Raw genomic sequence first — 6,397 nt, forward strand, 5'->3', positions numbered from 1 at the left:
AGTCACATGTCCATGCATGACTCACAGTCTTTACAGGCAGAAGCCATTGTCCACATGGTATCTTGTATGTCTCCAGGAAGACTTATGTGGATTGGAGCATTCCAAGATGCATTGTTCCCCAAATGCTTCCTGATCGGGTACTTAACCTTGCGAATTTCTTCCTAAAGAAGCTGACCAAATGCCTCACAAAGCTTCCTTAGAAATCAAGCAAGTATGCAGCCAGTGTTCTTAACCTCAAGTACAAAATGATATATATGTACAAATAGGATGAACAGATATAGTAGACCATAACCTTTATAGAGATATGTTACATGGCACAGGCAGCACAAAACATATTCCAGTTATGTCATATTCCCATAAAGCATTATGGGGTACAGCGTCACAAGGTTTGTCTTCTTTAATGTACTGTACATACACAAGTATGGAAAGGAGAGTATATTGTACTCTCATGTGTGCTGCAGGGTTCTACATTCATTTATGTTGTAGTTTGGTACTCACATACTGCACTATATTGAAGTTCTTTCCATACTGAGTTTAAACTTCTTGTCCTGACTTCCAAGGCATGGCACAACTTTCCCCCGCCTATATCTCAGTTCTTTTTTCTCTTTGTTTTCTACTTTGTTGATCGGCCAGTTCCTCTTCTACTCCCTTTGGGCCTGATCCAACACCTACTGAAGTCAATGGAAGATCTACCCCATAGACTTCAAAAGAGCTTTAGATGAGGCACTGTGTCTCCCTCACCAATTGCATTTTTGTACCTATTTTATGCGTCCCAGTTTCCAGGAATAACCTCCTTCTCCCTGGGCCCAATCTAAAAGTCATTTATTGGGAGTCTTTCCATTGAGTTCACAGGGCACTGGATCAGGTCCATCAATGATTTAGAAGCATCCTTTCTCCCTGCCTTTTCTAGTCAGGTTTGCCCATCTGATCTCTCCTCTAGTGCCATTTGCTTCTCCTCTCTAGCCATGTAATGCCTGCTGGCTGAGGCACCAATCTAGAGCAATAGTGAAGAGTGGGTGGGTGGGTTAGGTAGCAGGAGGACAATGGTCAGAGTTCTCGCAGGAGTCAGTAGCCAGAAAATTCAATCCAAGGGACTGGGTCAGCTGTTTAGGAGGTGAGGTCAAGTGAGGCAGCAGGGCAGTGTAGGAAGCAAACAGCAGTAATGGTCTATTTCTCAGACAGCTTCCTCTTCCTGGTGGGGTCTTCATAGGTACCCAGCAAGAATGCTGTCTGTCCAGCCAAGCTGGGGCCTCGGTTGGTGGGCCTTTAGCACTAAGGCTGATGGCCAGGAGCAGTGATTGAATGCACTGCCAAGGCACAGCAGCTAAGGCTGCCATTTTAAAGACCTAGCAGGTGTGGGTTCAATACTAGGGTCCTGACAAGTCCTTCCTTATTTTCTTGGAAACTTCTACCACTAACATTTGTTTCACATCATATTTGTTGTTTCCTTCATCCCACTCATTCCTTCTTCTTTCTTGCTCATAATTACCATTTTCCATGTTTGTCTTGTTTAGATTGTACGTATTTTGAGAGCAGGACAATATCTACTTCTGCCAAGTGTCATGAAAACTGGTGACTAAAGTGCAGCTAAATAAATAATTATGACATATTTGACAGATATTTCAATATTTAATCAAATAAAAGAGCAGGAATACTATTCTCATCTATAGATGGACAGATGTCCTACATGTCTATGATTTCTGTGATTGTAAGTGATCACAGTACTTATGGGCATTCCCCTGGGAAGAAAGATCCCAGGATGATCAGTTAGCCCAGGTGATGTGATGTGTTGTAGACCACCTTTCTAGATGATTTTAGAATATCTGCAGTACATGGAACTCTATTCAGCTTAAATTCACCTCCATGGCTACTTTTCCTCCAAGAGAATAACAGAAGCTAGAATGGGATACCCACATTTTGAGGCAATGGGAGCTGCTTTGGCAAATTTGCAGGAACTGAAGGGCTGCTCCTATTTTGCATATTAATTTACAGAACATTTTTATTATCTCAAATACTAGCACACAACCATGTTTTCTTTGCTGTGTGCAAGGAAGCTTGCAATGGAAAAGCTCTCATTCGGAACTATGAAAGTGCATTCTACACTGGTTGTATTGCTAGAATGGTTCTCTCTAAGTCCTTTAGCAGCTACTTTAAATTCAGTCAATGGTCAAAAATCTATATGTTTTTGAACAAAAATCATGATCCATACTCAGATTTAAAATGATGTTATCAAAGGACCATCTTAATGTAATTATAAATTAATGGAGAACCACCTCAAGAGGACCCTGTTGCAGGAAGATTCAGATACCAGGAAAGCCCTATAGACATCAGCTTACCACCTCTAATATAGTTAAATGGCATACTGTGTGTGTTGGGGGGTGTCCTTCAGACAAGACTTTAGTAATAGTTCCATTTGTATGAAGTGGCCATTAAAGGTGCCAGATCATAGAATATCAGGGTTGGAAGGGAAATCAGGAGGTCACCTAGTCCAAGACCCTGCTCAAAGCAGGACCAGTTCCCAACTAAAGATAATGTTTATAACAACAGAGGCTTGCCTCTGTGTGCATGTGTGTGTCTCTCTCTGAAAATTTCCCTCCTTGTTATTGGTATATGAGGTGCAGGAAAATGATTGATGCTGCCCACCCTTCCAGAGATGGCTGCATTTCAGTGGTCACCACTGTTTATGTAATTTGTGAAACAGTTTACCATGAAAGGCACAACATATAAAATGTAAGATATTATTGCATTTGTCCATCAGAAACTTTGCTGCATACCATAGTAATATTTATATTACTACAATACAGTGCTCTATTCCAGGCATTGTTTTGAACATTGTAATTGCCTATCTGATATAGCAGTTCTATCCCAATTTTCACAATCTCTGAATATACAGTTCCACCTTAATTATCTGAAGCTCAGTTATCCAAAACTTCCTATTATACAAAACAGGGTCACAAACCCAAACATCTGTTAAGCACATTGAAAATTCCACTGATCATCTAAAAATCACAATTATCCAAACATATTCAATCCTCTCTTTTCTCCTCCATTGGTATTCAAATAATTTAGGCTCATTTTTATTGGCCAGTTCAAAAAATAAAGTGGACCCAATATACACAACATGGGAGTGGTGGCTTGAAATATACATTATTTGGGAAATTATATGAAATTCAAATATATTTTATATAAAGTTTTTCTTTAAAAGAAATATTGATTTTATTATTGTTTTATTGTGTTAGACAGCATGAAGGAAAAGGTTATAAAAACTGGAGCATTGAAGATTACTGCATTTCTACAGATGCAGCTCCAAGGATAAGAGATGAAAATCATAACCATACAGCAAGAAATGTCTCACTAATACAAGGGCATGTCACATCCTGTATCTCGATCCTCCATTTTGTGGGGAGGGAAGCAACGAATCTGGAAAATGAGAGCAACATAAATATTGCAGGCACAAGAAGTACAATGCTTTCTATCCAGTATCAGCCACCACTTTGTCAAGATAGCTCCAAGCAAGAAAATGCATATCAGCAATACAATACAAGATAAATGCTGTTTGTAATATCTCATCAAGCTCAGGGTTAACATTGTAGTAAAACATCAATACAATATTATTACCTCTAAGACAAACCCGCATATCATATTGCACAGAGTCTCTTATGGATTAAACATCTCAATAAAGTAATCCAGTGACAAAAAGTCCCTACAGTAGTTGCAATCAATTGTGCCACATAAAAGCAACACAAAATATATAATGCTAAAGGAACAGCTTAGTGTCTGCAACTAGACTGGAACTGAACTGTTTCACCCATCTGAAACATCATAACCATAGCTGGTGGAAACTTTTTTCCCTTTATCTCCATAGTCTAAGAGCTGACTCTTTGGCACTTTACAAGCACAGAGTAAGGAAAAGGTCTATGCCCAGAGGATCTTATAATAATCTAATTAAGGCAGAGACAATGCAAACTATCAGAGATTGGATATGAGGATCAGAGCGGACAGAACTAGGCTTCATTGGAAATGGAAGGATGGGGGGAAGTGAGTTTTAAGGAAAAACTTGAGGGAGGCCGCTTAAGTTACAAGAAGCTAATTGCCCTACAGAAGACCTCTCTCTGACCTTTGAAGAACAGAACACTTATGTCAGAGAGATAATCCAAAAGAAGCAGCATGGGAAAGACAGTGTCATACAAATAAAGAAAAAGACAACCATGCACACAAATAGGAAACAATGAAATAATGCAAGGTACAAAACAAACAAACAGAAATATCCAACCACCCAAAAACAAACAAACAAACAGCCCACCTCCTGACTTGTTTTTGCATAGGATGAATCCCATCTTGGGAGATGTTGAGCATCTGCTCTATAAATGACTGCCTCCAATGGCAGTTGAGACCCAGTATCTCCCGGGAGAAGCTCAGCTCCTCACAGGCTTGAGCCCATTTTGTGTTTTTTGAAATGACTGAAGTTTGCTAGGAGTGCACATTTTTATTTTATATTTGTATTTTAAAAGATTGTTTCCTCAGTTTAATTTTATTTCATTGTAGCAGTTCAAGTCTATCTTCATCTCTAATGTGCCTAGCCTAGTATTATATAGGTGCTGGGCAAGAATTACAAGAAAGAGATATCCAAAATGGCAGGCAAATTTTCCAACCTACTCTTGGTTTATTTGTGGGACTACTCGTAGTTTGCACGCAGTAGGATTTCCATCTGCCCTACTTCTTTGGGTAGCGCTAGGCAGGGAGGTAGGCCTTAAGGGAAACTGGCGATGATGAAAATAGAACTCTTCAGTTTTCCTTTGGGAGAGTGTGCCAGATCTTTTGCATAGGTTTTGCCTCCATCCTCCCAGTTGAGTCTACATCTAGGGTCTGCTGGGCACAAAGGGGCAGATGCCCATAGCTGTGTAGAGAGGGGTCCCTGAGACTGTATGGACCGTCCCCTCTAAGGGATCTGGTTCCTAGTTCAGCAAAGTATATGCTTAACTTTAAGCACTATACATAAGCCCTATTCAGCAAAACACCTAAACAAATGTGTAAATCCCATAGAATGTTGGGAAAATTTTAGACAATGATCCTGGGGGTCATTCTGGACTCTAGTGTTCACAACCATGAACAGACAATAGCAGTTCCCAAAAGTGACTTCTTCCATCTCTGGCTAACAGAGGCCAAACATGCTGCTGGTGCAGGAAGGCTGGAGAAGACTGAAGTTGCTTAAAGGAAAAGAAGCTACCAACAAGCGGCATAACACCTGGGGTTTTCTATTGTTTTTTTACATGGATTTTCAGCAGATGCATAGTTTGCTGGCCCCATCATAACCCCTTTTGCAGCACTGCAATGTTCCACAACACAACAAGAGAATGTGATGCTAAAACAGCTCTTAACAAAATACACTTTTCTTCTGGCACTCACCCCATGCATTTTTACATGGAAAGGACACACAGAGGCCTAGCAAAACAGATGGTGGGGAATGGAAATGAAGATTGATTGAAATGGCTTACACTCTTCTTTCATTGTGAAGCCCAAGCAAACAAGATAAAGGTCATTGCAAGCTGACCTCAGAAGGTTTCATGTTACATATTATAGGATAAAAACTCAAGTTAATACAGGAAACAGAAGCAGGTAAAAATAGAAAAAAAGAAAAATCAAAATTAATCTGGAACAAACTACTTCGATGGTAGTTCTTTGTCAGAGTTTTCTCACAAAACTTTCCAATTTGTCACCAGCGTTTGGTTTCCGTTTCTGAGCTTGAGCTAATAAAAAATGGTCAAGCTTCATCAAAATGATATACGAGACTTCCCCTTCACACCCAACCCCACTTAATACATCATGCATCTTGGCTTGGAATAATACAGCAACATCAAGTTGAAGGTTGGAGAAATCCTATTTTAATAAGATTAATCTCCTATGATGAGCCTGGATTTCTTTGCCTAGGGTCAGGTTATACTTGAGCTCAATGACCCTAGAAATAATAACTCTTATTCTTCCAAACTTTGGTGATTATTCTTTCCTTGTCCCAGGGTTATTGAATAAAATGATTAAAGTGCAACATTTCCTGGGAATAAAACATTTGAGGCTACCCCATTGGCTCACCACCTAATAGGAATAATAATAGATTGAATTATTTCAAGAAGAGAGTCAAATGTCAAATTCAAAATAGCTCTGAGTATTTTCTGCATGTTACTATGTAGCTGTTTATTCTTCCATCCTCTTTGACACTCCTTCGGTTACAACTTTCATGTACATTTTCCAAAGTCTATTTTTCTGCCAGTGAGAGCATTGCCCTCAGGGCCATCCTTACCCATATGCAAATTTGAGGCACCAAATTTCCTGGTGCCCTACACAGCTGCGTGCTGCTCCAGCCCCTGCTCTGCCTCCACCCCAGCCCCGCTCCCTATTCTAC

Source organism: Gopherus evgoodei, chromosome 5 (assembly GCF_007399415.2).
Source record: "Gopherus evgoodei ecotype Sinaloan lineage chromosome 5, rGopEvg1_v1.p, whole genome shotgun sequence".
Classification (NCBI taxonomy): Eukaryota; Metazoa; Chordata; order Testudines; family Testudinidae; genus Gopherus; species Gopherus evgoodei.